The sequence below is a fragment of the Lathyrus oleraceus genome, chromosome 6 (assembly GCF_024323335.1).
Source record: "Lathyrus oleraceus cultivar Zhongwan6 chromosome 6, CAAS_Psat_ZW6_1.0, whole genome shotgun sequence".
NCBI lineage: Eukaryota > Viridiplantae > Streptophyta > Magnoliopsida > Fabales > Fabaceae > Lathyrus > Lathyrus oleraceus.
The window spans coordinates 315,704,853-315,724,239 of NC_066584.1; the positions used below are offsets into that span (position 1 = coordinate 315,704,853).

Sequence of the window (19,387 nt, forward strand, 5' to 3'; positions counted from 1 at the left end):
ATGGTCGAAAACCTGACAAAAGTCACATTCAGTGTTTCAACTGTCAGAAGTATGGACACTACTTTAGTGATTGTCTTAAAAAACAAAATAACCAAGATAATGATGCAAAGTTTACAAAGCATGAAGAAGAAGAGATGTTGTTGATGGTCACAACAAGAGATGAAGAAAGATTCCAGGACCAATGGTACTTGGACTCAGGATGCTCATCACACATGACTGGTAAGAGAGATTGGTTTGTCAACATAAAATCCTCAACGAATAACAGGGTAAAATTCGTAAATGACAATACTCTAGCAGCTGAAGGTATTGGTGGTATTTTAATTATGAGGAAAGATGGAAAGAGGTCATTAATTTCCAATGTATTGTATATACCAGGCATGAAAAGTAATTTTCTCAGCATATGGCCGTTGGTCGAAAAGAACTACAAAGTGTCGATGGAAGAAAATATGATGAGAGTTCTCAACTCATGTGGAAGGTTAATCTTAAAGGCATCTATGTCTCAGAATAGAATCTTTAGGATTGAACTTAATGTGATGGGCACAAGTGCCTTGCAACTACAGCTAGCACAAATGAATGGATATGGCACTATAGACTTGGTCATCTCAACTTCAAAGACATCGAAGATCTAAAGAGAAGAAATATGGTTTCAGGGTTACCAGAAATTGACATTCCAAATAAAGTTTGTGAGGAATGTGTGCAGGCGAAGCAACACAAGAAAAACTTTAGTAAGGATGCATGAAGCAAGTCGAAGGCAATCCTTGAAGTCATATACTCTGATGTGTGTGATCCTATCCAGGTGGATTCAATTGGAGGTAACAACTACTTTGTCCCACTCATAGATGATTTCAGTCGAAAACTATGGACTTACATGATCAAGAAGAAAAGTGAAATGATCGAGGTATTTGCCAAGTTTAAATCTATGCTCGAAAGACAAAGTGGTCGAAAGCTCAAGATTTTGTGGACTGATGGCAGTGGAGAATATGTGCCGAAAGACTTCGACATGTTATGTAATAAAGAAGGGATTGTGCATGAGATGGTGCCACCCTACACTCCACAAGAGAATGGAACTGCAGAAAGGAAGAATAGAACCATCATGAATATGGTGAGAAGTATGTTGAAAGGTGAACATCTACTCAAAGAATTATGGGGAGAAGTTGTGTCAACAACGACATATATTTTGAACAGATGTCCAACGAAGAAGCTAGAAAGAATTACGCCAGAAGAATGTTGGTCTGGTGTCAAGCCTAGATTGAGTCATATGAGAGTATTTAGATCTATAGAACATAGACATGTGCCAGATCAGTTGAAAAGAAAACTTGATGACAATTCGAGTCAGATGATCCTAATAGGATATCATTCAACTAGAGGTTACAAGTTATTCGACCTAGTGAACAAGCAAGTATTAATCAACATTGACGTGATCATAGATGAGCTTAAGGAATGGGATTGGACTGAAAATGTCAAGAATGATTCAATGAGAATCTTATGTGAAAACCCAGCAAGTGAAGTCGAAAGAGAAGTTTGACAAGAAGAAGTCAGAGGTCAAGCAAGCACAACAGACCTCAAAGGACAAGATACATGCCTGCAAGTTTGCAAGAATGTGTGATTAAATCAGATGATGTGGTTGATGGTGAAGGTTGCTGATACATTATTCTTTCCATGCAGATGTTGAACCAATCAATGCAGTTGAAGCATTGAAGGATTCAAAGTGGGTGAAAGCAATGAATTAGGAACTAAAGTCCATCGAAGTCAACAACACTTGGTCACTTGTCGAATTGCCTCGTGGCAATAAGGAAATCAATATGAAGTGGGTATACAAGGTGAAGTTGAATCCCAAAGGCGAAGTAACTCAACAAAAGGCAAGACTTGTGGAGAAATAATTTCTTCAGAAGGAAGGAATCGACTTCGATGATGTTTTTGCACCTGTTGCTAAAATTGAAACAATCATGTTGGTTATTGGTCTATCAAACATGAACATTTGGCACACATGTCAGATGAATGTGAAATGTCCATTATTGAATGACCCCTTAGATGAAGAAGTGTATGTAGCACAACCAACTAGGTTTGTGAAACATGGCGAAGAAAGCAAGGTATACAGGCTGCATAAAGCCCTGTATGGACTTAAGCAAGCTCCAAGAGCTTGGAATAAGAAGATAGACAGTTTCCTAAGGGAGACGAAATTTATGAAGTGCATAATTGAGCATGGAGTATATGTAAGAATAGTGAGTTGCTTATACTATGTCTCTATGTTGATGACTGATAATAAGAAGTTGTAAGAAGGAGATCAAAGATTTCAAACATGACCTATGTGAGGAGTTTGAAATACCATACTTGGGAAATATCTCATATTTCCTTGGCATCAAATTTTACAAGAGTAGTAGAGGCTTGATAATGCCCCAAAGAAGATCTGCAGGCAAAATACTCAAGAGATTTGAGATGCAAGATTGCAACCCAACTTCGAATTTAGTTGATCCCAAATTGTGATTGTCGAAAGAAAAAGATGAAGATAGTATCAATCCAAAGCAGTACAGAAGACTCATTGGATCACTTCAATATCTTTGTCACACAAGGCCTGGTCTGTCATACATTGTAGGTATGGTGAGTAGATTCATGCAGAAGCCAAAGGTATCACACCTAGTAGCGACGAAGAGAATACTAAGGTATTTGAAAGGAACTCTCAACTATGGCATTTTGTTTCCTGTAGTTTATGAAGGAAAAGAATGCAAGCTAGTGGGATACATCAACTTAAGTTGGTGTAGTGATGATGAGGATAGAAAATTCGTAATTGGTTATGTGTTTATGCTAGGTGGTGCACCAGTTGCTTGGAGTTCGAGAAAAGAACCAATAGTAGAAATGTCATCGTGTGAAGCAGGGTACATAACTGCTTCTCTTTGTGCATGTTAAGCAACATGGATGGTGAATTTGATCGAAGAGATCACATGAAAGAATCATGGAGCGATTATCATGAATATCAACAACATGTCTGCTATCAATCTGGTGAAGAATCTGATAGCACATGGATGAAGTAAGCACATCAAAATGAGGTTCCATTATCTTCGAGAGCAAGTAGCAGAAGCGAAGCTGAACTTGGAACACCGTAGAATTGAGAATTAGATTACAGACATCATGACAAAAGGAGTGCAGGTCGAAGTATTCAATAAGTTAAAATCTATGATGAACTTAGATAGCTTAGACACAATAAATTAGGTGGTGTGTTGAATTGTAATTCCTTGTGTCGAAGCAGGTTGCTTGATAGAAGCAAGGATGTGTCAAAATACCTAGTTATCGAAGTGTTGAGGAGTTAGCCTCAACATGGATTTTTTCTTAGGCTCAATTTTGTAGTGTTAGCGGAATTAAGTAATTTTGGGATTTGCTTGAGGAGCAAGCAAAAACAACAGTACAAATAAGGAGTAACCCCTATCGTTGTATAATAATAACACATACTTGCAGTTGCAAAGAATACGAATTCTCAGTTTGAGAGCAAAGAGAAACTCTGCAAAAATTTCTTCTTCTTCTTCCTTGTTCGAAAACCTTAATCTTTCTTTCTTCCCCAATTCAATTTTGTTTCTTTTTATTACCATTGTACACCGAAATCTTGCAACCAAGGTTGGTTGATTCACTCGAGTGAAAAGTAAAGAACGAGAGGAGTAATCAATCAAAAAGATTGATTCTTGTTCATCAAGATTCGGTTCAGAATTCTCCATAGGTTTTGGTGAATTTATTGAATGGAAATTGGTGAATTCCCAACAGTATCGACACATATCTTTTCAGACTACAGTCGATACCTGAGAACCACTTACTTTCGTAACGAAGTTGGAATGCATGAACTCAGATTATATAATAAGTTTAACTAAAATTCTCGCAGTCGATAGTAACAGATCATACGATAAGTCAAGAAATAATACTTATAACCCATACCCCTATGAAACTACTCACTCATGGTAAGGGAAAACACAATCATAGAGGTATTCATCATCAAACTCATAACTGTTGCGGCGGGAAAAATCACATAGTTGCCGTCATATTTTATTCATTCCTAAGGAATATGGGAAATAATAATATAACCCTAAAAGGTAAGGATAAGACTTCAGGGTTCGGGAGTCTATTAAGTGAGGGGAATATGTTATCACCCCTCACCTCCATTGTACTCAACGAGAACCTCTTATAGTTCTAAGGATTAAGGGTTTGTTTGCAAATATTTTGCCTAATTTTTTATTTCTTGCTTTACTTATTTACAAATGTTCAAAAGGGTAAAATGGGGGGAAAAGTTAGTTTTTGGTTAATGAACTTGTCAGGGTTTTGCAACCTTGTGCCTATATATTTCTCATCAAGTGAGGAGAAAAGTCAGAGTCTACGTAGTTCGGCTTTATTAGTGGGTTGATTTTAATTTGTGAAAAGTTGTCTTGGTTTAAAATAAATGCGCGTGGACAAAAGAAGTTGATTTATCGCATGAGGCAAAAAGATTAGTTGTTGCACGAAGCGAAAGAGAAAAGATTTGATGCGTGATGTGGATTTTAGTTGTGTTTTGAATTTTTTTTGTTTTTTCTATGTACAAGATTTTGAATTATTTACAAGTGACGAGTATTTGAATTTAATCTGGTCAAGGGTTTGGAAATATATACAAATTAATTGCTTTTAAAAAAAACTAATTAAAATAACACATGTTTTTGTTATTTTTGAATATATTTGAAAGAAAATAAAAAAAGAATTATTTTTAACCTAAATGAAATAAATAAATAAAAACTTAATTAACAAAAACTAATTAATTAATACATAATTAATCTAAGGTAAAAATCTAATAAGAACTAATTAAAACTATAAAGCTAAAAAACTAATTAACTAACATTGGATAAAACAAATTTAAACAAATAATAAGCACAAATATATCAAACAAAAGAGACAGAGGGTGTGAATTGAATATATTAGCAAAAGGGGTGTGTGAGGTCCAATGAATTAAAATCCTCTCTACTTAACCATAAACAAACTCTAATTTCAAATGTTTAAAAAATAAATAATAAAGAAGAAGAATCATAATACAAAAATAAATAAATAAAAGCTTAAAAAGGAGGAGGGGGCAACGCCCCCTCTCCCACTCAATCCCAATATGGTTATTTTTTCTTTTTTTAAAAACAAATTAAAAAACAAGCCAATCATTCTTTGACACGCGGCAGGAAAGAGAATAAATAAATAAATAATTGAAAACCCCAAAGGCCATATATCAGAAAAAACTAAGAGAATAAATTAGTTTATCCTCTTTCTCCAACAAGTTTCTGCGTGTAAAAAAATAAGTTCTTCTTCTCTCTCAAGTCAAAATCTCTCCTTCAAAAATAATGTCTTCAACAATATATCAAATCAAATAAGTATGAGCAAATCATAAATGGTAAAGAAGTATACCATGATAATCTTGAATCGTTACTTGCGGTAGAGGAAGTGGTGGTCCGATCGGAAATAGAGAGGACACATGGAGGGAGGTTTTCCACAGACGAGGAGGTTCGTGTTGTGGTGGTACGGATGGCCGATGGTTGAGCGAAGGAGGTCGAAGGCGTGTGTTTATTTTGCTTGCAGCAATCAGAGGTGGTGGCTTCGATGTGCGGGCCGCGAAGTGAAATTTTGTGGTTAGATACATTTCGATTCGTCTCCTTGTGTTTCCTGGTGAAGATGTTTCTAGTGAGTTCTACCTCATTCTTCTTTTCTGGTTCTATTTTTGATCTTTATGTTATACAATTGTTGTTGGTTATGTTGCTGGATTTGGAAATCCACGTGATTTTTCTGATTGTTGTTGTTGTGTTTTTAGTTGCTGATGTGGATTCGTTGTTGTTGGTGATAGAAATGGTGATGATTTGTTTGTTAGTAATGATTGTGTTTTTTCTTTTGGGGTAAGTTTTTGTGTGTGATGGATTTGTGTAGTGAGGATGATGATGATGGTGAATCATTTTGTACATGTTCAAAATTTGTTTTTTTTGTTGAGTTTTTATTGAATTTTCTGTTGTAATAAATTTGAAGAATGAATGGTATAACTTTGTGGTTTATGTGAGATTTGCAGGGAGTTTAATGTTAATTGATGTTTGAAGGAAAAATGATTTTTCCAGATTTTAACTAATATAGAAGTATGGAAAGTGAATTGTTTTATGTTTGTGAAGCAAAGGAATAAGTTTAAATTGTGATGATGAAAGGTTATGATATTGTTAGAAGTTAATGTTAATGATGATGTAATTTGGAAGTTTAAGCTTTGTTGGATGTAGGTTGAGTTTACAGGTTGATGTCAGTGATGAAATAAAGGTTGCACAAACTTAGAAATCTAGGTTTTTGATTTTGAATCAATATGAAAAAAAAAACAAGTTGTTTGACTTTTGTATGGTAATAAAAGGTGTAGTTTTATATACCAAAGGGAAGACTGAAATAAAATAAATAAATTTTGTGATGGAAAGAGTCATGATCGGTCATTTGAATTTGGATGCCTCGGGTGAATCAAAAGAGTGGTGCCCCTATAATTTTTTTAAACAATAAATACATAAGGATAAAAAAAATAATTGGATAAAAAATACATTTTCATTTGACATTATGCAAAAAGAATACAAGTATGGATCTTTGAATCAATATTTATACTACATCAAAACATAAACCACTATAAAGAGACTTATTATTCTTTTTCTTCTTCTTCTTCTTCTTCTTGATCCGATCTTTCTTTCTATAAAAAAATTGGCCAAAACTTTAAATTATTTAAATATCATCTTCTTAGAATTTTTTTTGTTGTAAAATCATTAATAATTCATTCATAATCAAGGTTCATCAAAAAAATATTTTCAATTGAAATCAACACAAGACTATTTTATCTATCTTGTAACATAGTGGATCTCAAATAAGATTTTAATAATTTTAATTTAGAAAAACTTCTTTCAGCAGATACAACACTGATAGAAATAGTCAATATTATTTTATAAGCTATGACTGCATTAGAAAAACAATTAAAAGTCCTTAAAGAACTCAATATCATATAGCTTGATTTTGATTCAATTGTTAAAACTTCTTTAATAACTTTCAATTCTTCAAACAATATTTCACCATCAAGATCAAGAGAATTGTCATGTTTTAGATGTTTACAACATGCTTGCAAGTCCCTATCAGATAATGATCTAAGCCTTTCAATATTAAACAAGAATCTAAAAATATTTTCATATGTGTTATACTGCTCAAATCTTCTATCAAGTGAGTCAATTGTTTGATCTACAATATATAAGAAATAATGATTTCGAAAAGACTCTTCAGCAGACTCAAGATTCAGTTGTGTGGGTTGAGATGAATTTTCATCATAGTGTTGTTTTCTACGAATTTGACACATTCAATATCCATTTCATTCCCAATCTTTTCAGCACTAGCCTTAGTATTTACAAATCCAGATTCTCTATATTTTTTCAAATACTTGATCAAACATTTTACTAGTTCTATAACCATATTAATACACATGTCTTTTTTTTGCAAACTTGTGCTAATTTCATTAACAACAGTTAACAATTCAAACAAAATAATCATAGCTACTAAGAATTCAAAGTTTCCAATTTCATGAGTTGCTAAAGATTTAGCTTCACTCTTAATTTTGGGAAATTTTTACTCAACTAACCCACTTTTTCAAAAAAAATCCCAAAATAACCCACTTTTTAGATTAATTCCCAAACTACCCCACTTTGAAGAGGTGGTGCCAGATGAATTGGCGCCTGCTCTCTAAGTTAAAGAGGTGGCGCCAATTGGATTGACTTATGCACATGGTGTTGTCAATCCAATTGACGCTCATATGTAAAAAAAAAAGAGGAGGCGCCAATTTGTCTGACGCCTCTATGTATTGCATAATTTTTTTTGTATAAATAGAGGTGTTGTGATTCATTTTTCTATAACTCTTTTTATTATATTGCAAACATGGTTCGTCTTCGTCGCTGCTATGGAAAAGTGATTTATTCGAGAGACAAGCCTCTGATGGAGATGATCTTCTAGAACATCTGTCATTTCAAGAAACTACAAAGCGAGTTGGTTCGTTGGTTAGACGAAAACATACTTAAAGACGAAACAATTAGAAGTATTGAGAGACTCGATGCCTTACATGGATGGGTGCGAGTAAAAAATGATAAGAATGCCAGGGAAGTGATATTTGGATCAAATGATATCAATTTGATTATTGTAATCAGTTAAAAATATTGTTTTTAAATGTTGTGGTTGTCGGACAAAAAGTTAATTGTTGACCAAAAGTCAACTGTTGTATAAATGGTCAATTTTGTAGGCTTTGTACATGTATGGACTTTGAATGTGATTGTATGAAATAATATTTGATATTTGAATGCATTGACTGTTTGAAATGAATTGTATGGATATGAAAGATATTGAAATGAATGAACATGATAACATGAATCGATGGACACTGATTTTGAATGAATCAAGACCTAAGGACCAAAATGGATAATGATTAGAACCTATCCAACGATTCATGGACCACACACTAATGAAAATGACATGGAATAGACTAAGTGATGAACTTGATGAATACCTAATCATGGATCAATGGACATGACCATAACTTGGATGAACAATGCCAAGCATGAAACAAACTCTAGCAAGGCCCAAGATGTACAATGAACTAGGTCATAATCAAAGATTCATGGACCAAACAACAATGGAAATGAAAATGGAATGAATGGCATTGGCCAGATGAAATAGGTTAGGCATGGACTAAGCATGAGGATATGATCATAGGATATGATTAGATGTAATGATATAGATGAATTGAATTAAGTGGAAGTTGTGATGCCATGGAAATGGGCTTGAATCAATGAACATAGATAAGAAAAAGATGAACATGTAAGCCTATGAAGTGAATGTTAAACATACCAAATAAACCTCCATAATAGACCATGAACAAGTGGGCCTTGAATGGATCTTTACCAGGAAAGTGAAGCATACACAATGGATGATGGACAACCATATGGCTACCAAACACCACAACAATCATTTCAACCTTTCCTCGACGCGTCATTCACACCAATGTCTCCCTTCAATCGTCTTGGTCGCCCTTCAATAACTCAAACATAACCCAACTACTCTAGCATGGGTCACAAACTCAGCTATGACGGTATCGTTTCATTGCAGGCGGTTGTGATGTTCCTGGCCCCTCAAATCCTCAAACACCTAGGGTGAATCATCAACATGGGTTAGGGCCACGTGTTCGGGTAGCTAGGGGATGTGGTACCGGATGTCGGTTAGGTCATCCTAATCAACGACATTAGTCTTTATGATATTTGCATGTAAACACATATTAATATTAATATCAATTGGTCCGATTTCGAATTTTATCAAAAACGTACATTTTTTTTTTAAATTACACAACACACATAAGTGTCAGACCAATAGGCACCTCATCTCCTTTTTTACAGATGGGAGCCAATTGGATTGACAATACCATATGCATAATCCAATCCAATTGGCGCCACCTCTTTAACTTAGATAGCAGACGCCAATTCATCTGTCGCCACCTCTTCAAATGGGGGTAGTTTGAGAATTAATCTGAAAAGTGAGTTATTTTGGGATTTTTTTTTTTAAAAAGTGGGTTAGTTGAGTAAAAATTTCTAATTTTGGTATCATTATCTTGTTCAGCTAGTTGAAGTTGTGCTTCTCTTACATCTGAAGTTTGAGATTTAATTGCATATACACTATTCACATGACTTTCTCAACGTGTTTGTGACAATGGTTTAATAGTTAAACCTTTCACGTTGTCTCTAAGAACTTTCCAACGTTTAGTACAAGAATTTGCAATATCACAATGTGGTTGTCATAGCCTTAACTTGACACTTTGGAAAGTTCTTAGAGACAACGTGAAAGGTTTAACTATTAAACCATTGTCACAAACACGTTGAGAAAGTCATGTGAATAGTGTATATGCAATTAAATCTCAAACTTCAGATGTAAGAGAAGCACAACTTCAACTAACTGAACAAGATAATGATACCAAAATTAGAAATTTTTACTCAACTAACCCACTTTTTAAAAAAAAATCCCAAAATAACTCACTTTTCAGATTAATTCTCAAACTACCCCCATTTGAAGAGGTGGTGACAGATGAATTGGCGCCTGCTCTCTAAGTTAAAGAGGTGGCGCCAATTGGATTAGATTATGCATATGGTATTGTCAATCCAATTGGAGTATCGCGTGTTGAAAAGTATGAACCCTTCAGTGGCTTGGAGCAACCCAAATATATTCCCAAAATCACCTAATGGGGCATCAAAGCTTGATCTTCATTGGTCACCCCAATAACAAAAGTCCACTATTGGCATCACTCCCCAAAGCAAAAACGTCTTAACCGGGGCATATCCCAATTGCCCATTTGCATACCCGCATACATCGCATGCTCCGTGTACATCAATTACATACATAATCTTCCTACCAAATAGGAAAATTCACCAAGAAATAATCATACCAATCGGCATACATATGTATAGCCTTATACGATTCACATTCCTACATACACATCCTAAATATCCCCAACAATTGCATACTTGCATATATCTCAGGCATCATCCCATGCATGGCATTCCCACATAAAGTGGAACATCATACAAAAATCAAACATGAAATACCAGGATCCAGGGTCATTCACGTATATCTTAGACATTCCTCATTTCCAAATAATGATATTCCCAGCATTTTCTTTACTATCATTGCTCCCCAAGCAGAGGTTACCCTAAAAAAGTCTCTTATGAGCTCTTCCCCTGCAGAGCATTTCTAGTAAATCTCCCTCAAAAGGAGTCTTTTCTTAAATATTTCCCCCAGCAAATGAACATTCGAGATACTGCTTCATTTATTTGAAGAATCTCATTTTTACTATTTGAGATACTGCTTCATCAATATGAAGAGTCTCATTTCAGATTTCTTTAGAGATACTGCTCTAATATCCTCGAAGAGTCTTAGATTCAATTAAGGTAACTTTCCTTTGTTGGAACATCTTAATTATATCATATAAAATGCTACTTCGACTCGATACAGAGAATCTCATTTTTACTGTTTGAGATGCTGCTTCATCAATATGAAGAGTCTCATTTCAGATTTTTTTTAGAGATACTGCTCTAATATCCTCGGAGAGTCTTAGATTCAATTAAGGTATCTTTCCCTTGCTGGAACATCTTAATTCTATCATATAAGATGCAACTTCGATTCGATACAGAGAGTCTCATTTTTACTGTTTGAGATACTGCTTCATCAATATGAAGAGTCTCATTTCAGATTTTTTAGAGATACTGCTCTAATATCCTCGGAGAGTCTTAGATTCAATTAAGGTATCTTTCCCTTGCTGGAACATCTTAATTCTATCATATAAGATGCTGCTTCGATTCGATACAGAGAGTCTCATTTTTACTGTTTGAGATACTGCTTCATCAATATGAAAAGTCTCATTTCAGATTTTTTAGAGATACTGCTCTAATATCCTCGGAGAGTCTTAGATTTAATTAAGGTATCTTTCCCTTGCTGGAACATCTTAATTCTATCATATAAGATGCTGCTTCGACTCGATACAGAGAATCTCATTTTTACTGTTTGAGATACTGCTTCATCAATATGAAGAGTCTCATTTCAGATTTTTTTTAGAGATACTGCTCTAATATCCTCGGAGAGTCTTAGATTTAATTAAGGTATCTTTCCCTTGCTGGAATATCTTAATTCTATCAGATAAGATTCTACTTCGACTCGATACAGAGAATCTCATTTTTACCGTTGAGATGTTGCTTCATCAATATGAAGAGTCTCATGCTAGATTTTCTTTACACTACTCCAGCGTCCTGGATTTTTTTTGAGATTTAGCTAGGGATGTCATTCCATTACTAACATATCTCGACTATGACGTCCAAGATACTGTTCTGACGACTCCCAGAAGGTCTTAGCTATTCAGTTTTAACTTTAAAATAATGTCTCTTACTATTTCTCACTGCACTTTCTTCCTGTATTTTCTTCCTTGCATTTCCTAGGACAAAATTTGTGTCTTTCTTGTATTTAATTATCTCCCACCATGAATGCACAAAGACTGCTGTCATTCTTACTTTCCGGTTTGAGGTAATTAAATAGGGGCAGTTGTCATACCCCAATTTTGTCCAGGTAAGAAAAATCTTTCACCAACATACACCACCAGATATTATAAGGCATAAACTCTATCTTAGGGTTTCTCAGCCCTAAACTACTCCAAACTCCCCATCATTTCTAAAGACACATTCAATACTCACATGATCATTCTAAAAAAAACTCTCAGTGACATCAAATTTTCAACAAATCTTTCAGTAGCATTTCATCTGTTAAGATCCTTGTACATGATTCAAGAAAACATCTGTTGCGTTTGTCTCTTATTGCTGTTACTAAAGCATGGGATGGTATGCGTATTTTGGGACTTATTGGTTAACAAGGCCCATTTTGGTTTATCCATAAGATCTTTTGGTTTTAAAAAAGGCACATTCCCATCAACATGTCCATAATTAATGTTACAAGTCCAAAGTATGGTCCAAGTCTTTTTTACACATTACTAATCCAAAGTCCATTTTCTTGTCAGTAAGTATTAAGAGCCATGTTATTTGTTTATGATCACTTGTTATTAGCCCATTTTCACATCCTAAATATTTATGCCAAATTCTAAGTCCTTCATAGGTCCCTAAATTAAATTTTCATTTTTGAAGCATATATGTGTTGGGTTTGAGATAAGTCACCATATTTAGACTCATGTGCCAAAGATCCTTTGTTGGTTTTATGATTGAAGTTGAAATTGCAATACTTGTGACGTGTTTCATTTTAGACCTTTTGTTACGTTTTTATTTTGTTGATAGTAATATACTAAGGGGCAACCATTTATGAACGTCCATTTTTATTTCATTGTGGCCCAAACCGTTTTCAGGATGAGATAATTACTTTAAAGACTTAAGCACTTTGATTGATTAACACAAATAAAGTTTTAAGATTAGAACCATACATATGTTACAAACAGTCCCAAAGTTAATACAATTATCCAAAATACAAAGTGTTACATCAAAATGTTACAATTGAATAACTAGATTATACTGCTATTGGAAACAGAGCCCTCCAAGGAGTGAACTACCCAAGACCGTCGTTTGAATCAAGGCGCCCTAATCCAACTGCCTCATAGAGTTGGCGCAGACTTTCTTTCCAAAATAGGGGTTGTTTAACCTTTGTAACCTGCGAGGAAAACAACTTAAGTCAAAAGTCATTATCCATAAGCACTTAAAAAAAACTGAAAAATAATTAACAAATTTGATCAGTTTAACACTTTGCCCAAAATACCACAACGAACACCCAGAAATATAACGAATCCACAAAATCAAATCCCATGAAATCTGGGATAAGAAAAAGATATCCTGGCAAGTTATCTTGGGACTTAATAAACTCATCATGAAAAAAAAGAACATATATACCCAAAGAACAGGATATTGAGGACGGTGAATCAAAGAAGGAAGAGAAATCAAAAAATATTTTTTTTCATTCAACACAACCACATAGCATTCAGAGAGAAGAAAACAGAAGAAGACGGAGAGAGATTTAGAGGAAAGGAAAACTTATCTGAAGTTTCACCGGAGGAGACCTCGCCATCGAACCAAGTAGCTTTCCTCTCCCTTTTTGCTTAAATTTCGTACGCCATCTCATTCGTCCTTGTGAACTGAGCGAAACCCCTTTTGTAATTTCTTTAAATTGCAACTGTTGAAGGTTTAAATCCAGAATTAGGGTTTAGGTTTAATTTATTCCATTGCCGTTTGGTTTTAATTTTTTGGTTGAAAGGAGTTTAGGTTTAGGTTTGGTCGCTTGTTGGAGTTTCTTTTGGTTGGTCGAGTTTTGGTTTCGTCTTCGTATCGATTTGGTCGATTGAGGCTGATTTAGGGGAAAGGGAGGCCGAATTTGGATTCTCCGGCCAAAAATAGAGGGAGTTAGTGTTTGGAGTTTGGTTATTTGAGCGGTGGTTCGCCGGAGAAGAAGGTGGCGCCGCCGTCGTTGGCCAGCAACCACCGTCTTCTCCGGTGGGTTTTTTGGCCGTGGGTGGGATGAAATTGCAGAGCGTAAGAGAGGGTGATGGTTGAGGAGAGAGACACGAGAGTGTCAAATGGATGCTCTCTCTCTCTCTCTCAAAATTGGTTTTTAAATGCTGATGAGGATGATGCATGGAGGCCAAGTGGTCTCCCAGGGGCATGCCACGTATGGTTGACTGCTGAGTCAACCAGGGGATCCCGTATGGATCCCCCCACCGTATGGTGGTGTACCTTCTCCTATCCATCGCCTGATCTAAAGACCAAGTCAGACTTCTTGATCTGACGGTCCCAGGCATCCCCACGAAGCCAACACGGTTGACTGCTTTTTAGGGCCGTGTGTGTTTCATTTTGGGCCAGTTCAACCTGGGCCTATGCTCGTTTTTCTATTAAAAACCCCATTTGCTCATTTTTGGCAGATTATGTTTGGGCTTGGTTTCTATCCCAAGGCCCAAACTGTTTTATTTTAATTTTTATTTAGTCTTTTTTTATTTACTTGATTTAAATAGAGTTTTATAAATTAATTAAATTACCATTATCATTTCTAAAAAATAATTAAAATTACTTGATTATTTATTATTATTATTATCATTATCATTAGTTATTTCAATTATATAATTATTCATTTTTTTGGATTTTATGAGGTTTATTTATGTTAATATTCATTTAGACGTTTGTATAAGTGTTCATTTTATGTGCGTGTTGTGGTACATTTAAGACAAACCATTCTCATTCCATCAATCCAAACCATTTTTTTTTAAAAGGCAAATCAACAATTCTCGATTCAAAGTCGAGCCCATTTTCAGACACCTTTTGTAAGTCGATCGCTTTTAAAGCATCGCCATCAACCTTGCATAGCTTACTCTTGGGCTTTCTTACAATGAGACCTATTCGATTTTAATTAATCGATTAGATGAACTATTTACTAAATAAATTCAATCCATTCGTAAACATAAAATTTAAACCTCGCTTCAACATCGAGTATTCTTTATTAAAATTAAATTAAAATACCTAATCACAATTGAATACTATTTCATTTAGAAATTAAAAAAAAAGGAGGTGGTTTTGAGTTTTCAACTCCTCTCCTCGATTATTCGAATACGAATTATTTTACTCGGTTAGTCGAATAACCGTCATTTCTAATCCACTTAAGCACAAACAAATCAAATCCTTTTATGATAAGAAATGAAAAGAGAGATAATTTTGAGTCTTCAATTTTTCTCTTCGACTATTTGAATACAAGTTCTCTTACTTGGTTAATCAAATAATTGTCGTTCCTCTACAAACTTCTAAACCCCGATTAAATCAAATTACTTCATAATAAGCTAAATGAAAATGGAGATGATTTTGAGCCTTCAACTTCTCTCCTCAATCGTTTGAATACGAGTTCTCTCACTCGGTTAGTCGAATGATTGACATTTATAACCTAATCAAATCATTTTCATAACAAACTATACGAAAAAAGGAGATGGTTTTGAGCTTTCAACTCCTCTTCTCAAATGCTTGGATATGAGTTGTTTTACTCAGTCATTCAAGTACTTGTCGTTCATTCTAAAATACGTTAACCATATACAACCTTATTTTCATAAGTACTCAGATGAAACAGAAAGCGGTCTAGAGTCTTCTATTCCTTTTCTCAATTATTAGGATACGAGTTGTCTTACTCGGTTATCCGAATATTCGCCATCCATTCAAAACACCTTAATTATTATCAAAACCTTTCTATAATTAAGGATGAAAAAGAAATTAGTCTAGAGTCTTCTATTCCCTTTCCCGACCGTTAGGATACGAGTTGTTTTACTCAACTACCCGAGTAATCGTCATCCAACCAAAAACATCCCAACCAATCAAAACATCCAACATATTAATCCAACTTGTCACCCCGTGTGACCAAAACTCTTTTAAAAAAAGAACACCATTTAATCCTTTCTAATGCGCATAACAAACCAATGCTTAAGCCTCTGCCGAGAGTAGACAAGCCAACGTTTAGCCTTTAGGATGCGATCTAAATAGTTGTTCATTAAAAAACACCAACCAGCCGTAGTTCCCCGAACTACGAATGCTCTGATTTCCTTATTACACTATAAGGATACGTAGGCACGAGATTGCGAGATCTTGGCGAGCACACTAATAAAAAACCTCCAATTTCCCTTTCTGAGATTCCCATCCATTTCTATATTTCAATATATTTATAACCCGAAGATAACAAATAAACATAAATTAACACTCGAAACGCAAATTAGAACTAAAAGGTTCCCGTTGAGTACAACGGACGTAAGGGGTGCTAATACCTTCCCCTTACGTAATCCACTCCCGAACCCGAATATGGTTGGACGACCATTATTCTATTTTTCAAAGGTTTTATCGATATTTTCCTATTCCTTCATTGGGATAAATAAAGTTCGGTGGCGACTCTGTTCGAATAACATTTTCTCCACGACCATCGCGAAGAGTCGTATTTTTCGAGATACGACAGATAGAATGCAACTAAAACTCATATAATAATAAAGTGGTGGGCAAATTTTAGGATACTACAACTGCCCATATTTAATTACCTTCAATTGGAGATGATGACGATAGTTAATCTTCATCTTCTAATGATTGAAGATAATTAAATATATAGGAGGACCCCTAATTTGTTCCACTAAATAAGGAGGAAGTGTGGAAGCATACCGATCGAGAGACTCTCTGGGGATTTAAGGGCACATATGTAAAAACTCGATAGATCTCATCCCTAGTGAGGGATGCACACGACACCCTAGTAGGACTCAAATAAATTTTGGATAGAACTATGGTAAAACTCTCACAACCAATATGGTGGGATTCAAATTAGTCCCCCTAGGACTCAAATCACTCTCGATGGAACTCTGATGATACCCTGATGGAACTCGTGCAATTCCCCGGTGGACTTCAACCGCTTCTAGTAAAGCACACAGATGATCCTGGTGATACTCTAATCACCCTCGATGGAACTCAGGTAGGACTCTAGTGATACCCCCGATCACTCTTCATGGAACTCTAGTAGGACGCTAGTGATCCCCGATCACTCTTCATGGAACTCCGATAGGACTCTAGTGATCCTCGATCACTCTTCATGGGACTCCTATAGGACTCTAGTGATCCCTGATTATTCTTGATGGAACTCAGGTAGGACTTCAGTGATATCACGATCACTCTAATGGAACTCTGGTACGACTCCAGTGATACCCGATCACTCTTGATGGAACTCAGGTAGGGCTTCAGTGATACTTCAATTACTCTTGATGGAACTCAGGTGGGACTCCGATGATACCCCGATCAATCTTGATAGAACTTAGGTAGGACTCTAACCATCCTTGATGGTATTCACGTATGACTCAGGTGGAACTCAAATTAAACTCATAAAATTGATATTTTGGAACTCAATCTATTCGATGGGACTCAAACCTCTTTAGATGGGGCTCATAAGTTGTTTTGACGAGACACAACCCGGGTGAGAGATAAAACTTCTGATAGGGTCGTGTTCCGGGTGAGGGATAGGCTGATAAGCTAGGTATACGATAGGTTAAAACCTACTCACTGGTTAGTAGTGATCATTCATGATGACCTGCTATTGGGAAGGATCTCCCAAAGACTCATTGGGAGTGAGCTTGTTGGAGAAAAACTATTTTGAAAAGACTATGTGGAGATGTTACTCACTGGGGAAGGCCAATAAGCATTCTTGCTTAGGGAATTGTAGTGGTATGGATAGGGATGTAAGAATTCAATCGTCATCAATATAAGAACTGATTCTAAATAAATCATCATTGGTAAGAAAACAGATGCAAGACCCGAGAGAACCAAAAGAAATAACAACAATATAAGAAATGTAAAACAAGATGATAAACGGTATAAGAACTGTAAAATAAGATGACAATTGGTGTAAGAACCATAAAATCAAATTACAAACGGTGTAAGAACCTTAAGATAAAAACAAACGATGTAAGAACTATAAAATAAAAACTACGATATAAGAACCGGAGTGAGGGACAACGGTATATGAATCGAAGTGAACAATGGTGTAAAAACTTGAAGTAAAAACAATGATGTAAGAACCGAAGTGAGTGAATGACATCAATGTGAGATCTGTAGTGAGCATGAAAATGGTGTAAAAACCAAAGCGAATGCATGACAATGGTGTAAGAACCAAAGTGAATGAATGACAACAATGTAAGAATTGAAGTGAGAATGCATGACAATGGTGTAAGAACTGAAGTGAGAATGAAAACATTGTAAGAACCGAAGTGAGAATGAAAACGGTGTAAGAACCAAAGTGAATAATGGTGTAAGAACCGGAAATAAAAAAAACAATAGTGTATCATGGTACTTGTATACATATGGAGAGATCCCTATTGGGACTCCGTGGGGACTCTTAAATTAACCTGTGACTATCGTGGTACTCAATAAATAAAGGTATCATGGATAGGACCAGAGAAATGAGGATATTGTCATGGGCGGTACTAGCAAGTTTCATGGATAGTACCAGGGAGTTTCATGGATGGTACTAGAGCAAGAACTTTAGTTGGGGACTTCTCTGAGAAGAACAGAGTAAAAAGGAGATTGATAGAAGAAGTCTATGTCTCTACTGAGGAAGAGTGGTGTCATGTAAGATGATTGTCTATTGGGGAATAGGCTTCTATGAGAGGTTCCTTAAGGAGCGAAAGTGCCGAAGAAAGTCTTAAGAAATCCCTGCAAGGATCTGGTGAGGGAATTGTGTAACATTAGGGCATATTGGGGACAATGTTGCTAAGTATTTTATGCTTGGAGAATAAGTTCCAAGGATACTTTTTGGGGGATTGTGCTTAAGACCAACTTACTGGGATGTACAACGAGAAAAGAGCCGGGGAGATCTATTACGATTTAACTAGGGATTAATCCAGACTCTTATGATGAATCCTTAGCCTATGCTATGTATATATGTTATGTATGCATGTTTAGAGTTTGTATATCGTAATGCTCCATATTCGCGTGAAATATGATGCATGAATGCAATATTGTGGATGATTATTCCACGGATGATATATTTTGTTGAATAATATGGTTTATTTTCTTCTAGTGAAGAGTTAAGTGGGACCCTCGGAAAATGGCGTTTGAAGGCTAGGTTTTGGAATTGTTAATGAGGATGGGTTTGGGCTTTTTGAGACACTGAGTGAGGTCGAGCTCTTCGATTATGAGTGTTGGGTGCCAAACAAGATCAGGATTTTTAGGTAAATTCCAAGTGAGGTTGGGCTTTTTGTAGGGTGTTGAGATTTTTGTGGTCTGCCAAGTAAAATTGGGCTTTAGTGAGGTTCCAAATAAGGTTGCGATTTTGCGAGGTGCCA

General features: G+C 35.6%; 1 long non-coding RNA gene across 1 annotated transcript; it reads left to right on the forward strand.

Annotated features, from left to right (window-relative positions):
* Positions 1-5,237: 5,237 nt before the first annotated feature.
* On the forward strand, positions 5,238-6,350 carry LOC127098566 (uncharacterized). Its single transcript, XR_007793378.1, has 2 exons — positions 5,238-5,667; positions 5,795-6,350. It is a non-coding gene; the product is annotated as an uncharacterized LOC127098566 (long non-coding RNA).
* The last annotated feature ends 13,037 nt before the right edge of the window (positions 6,351-19,387 follow it).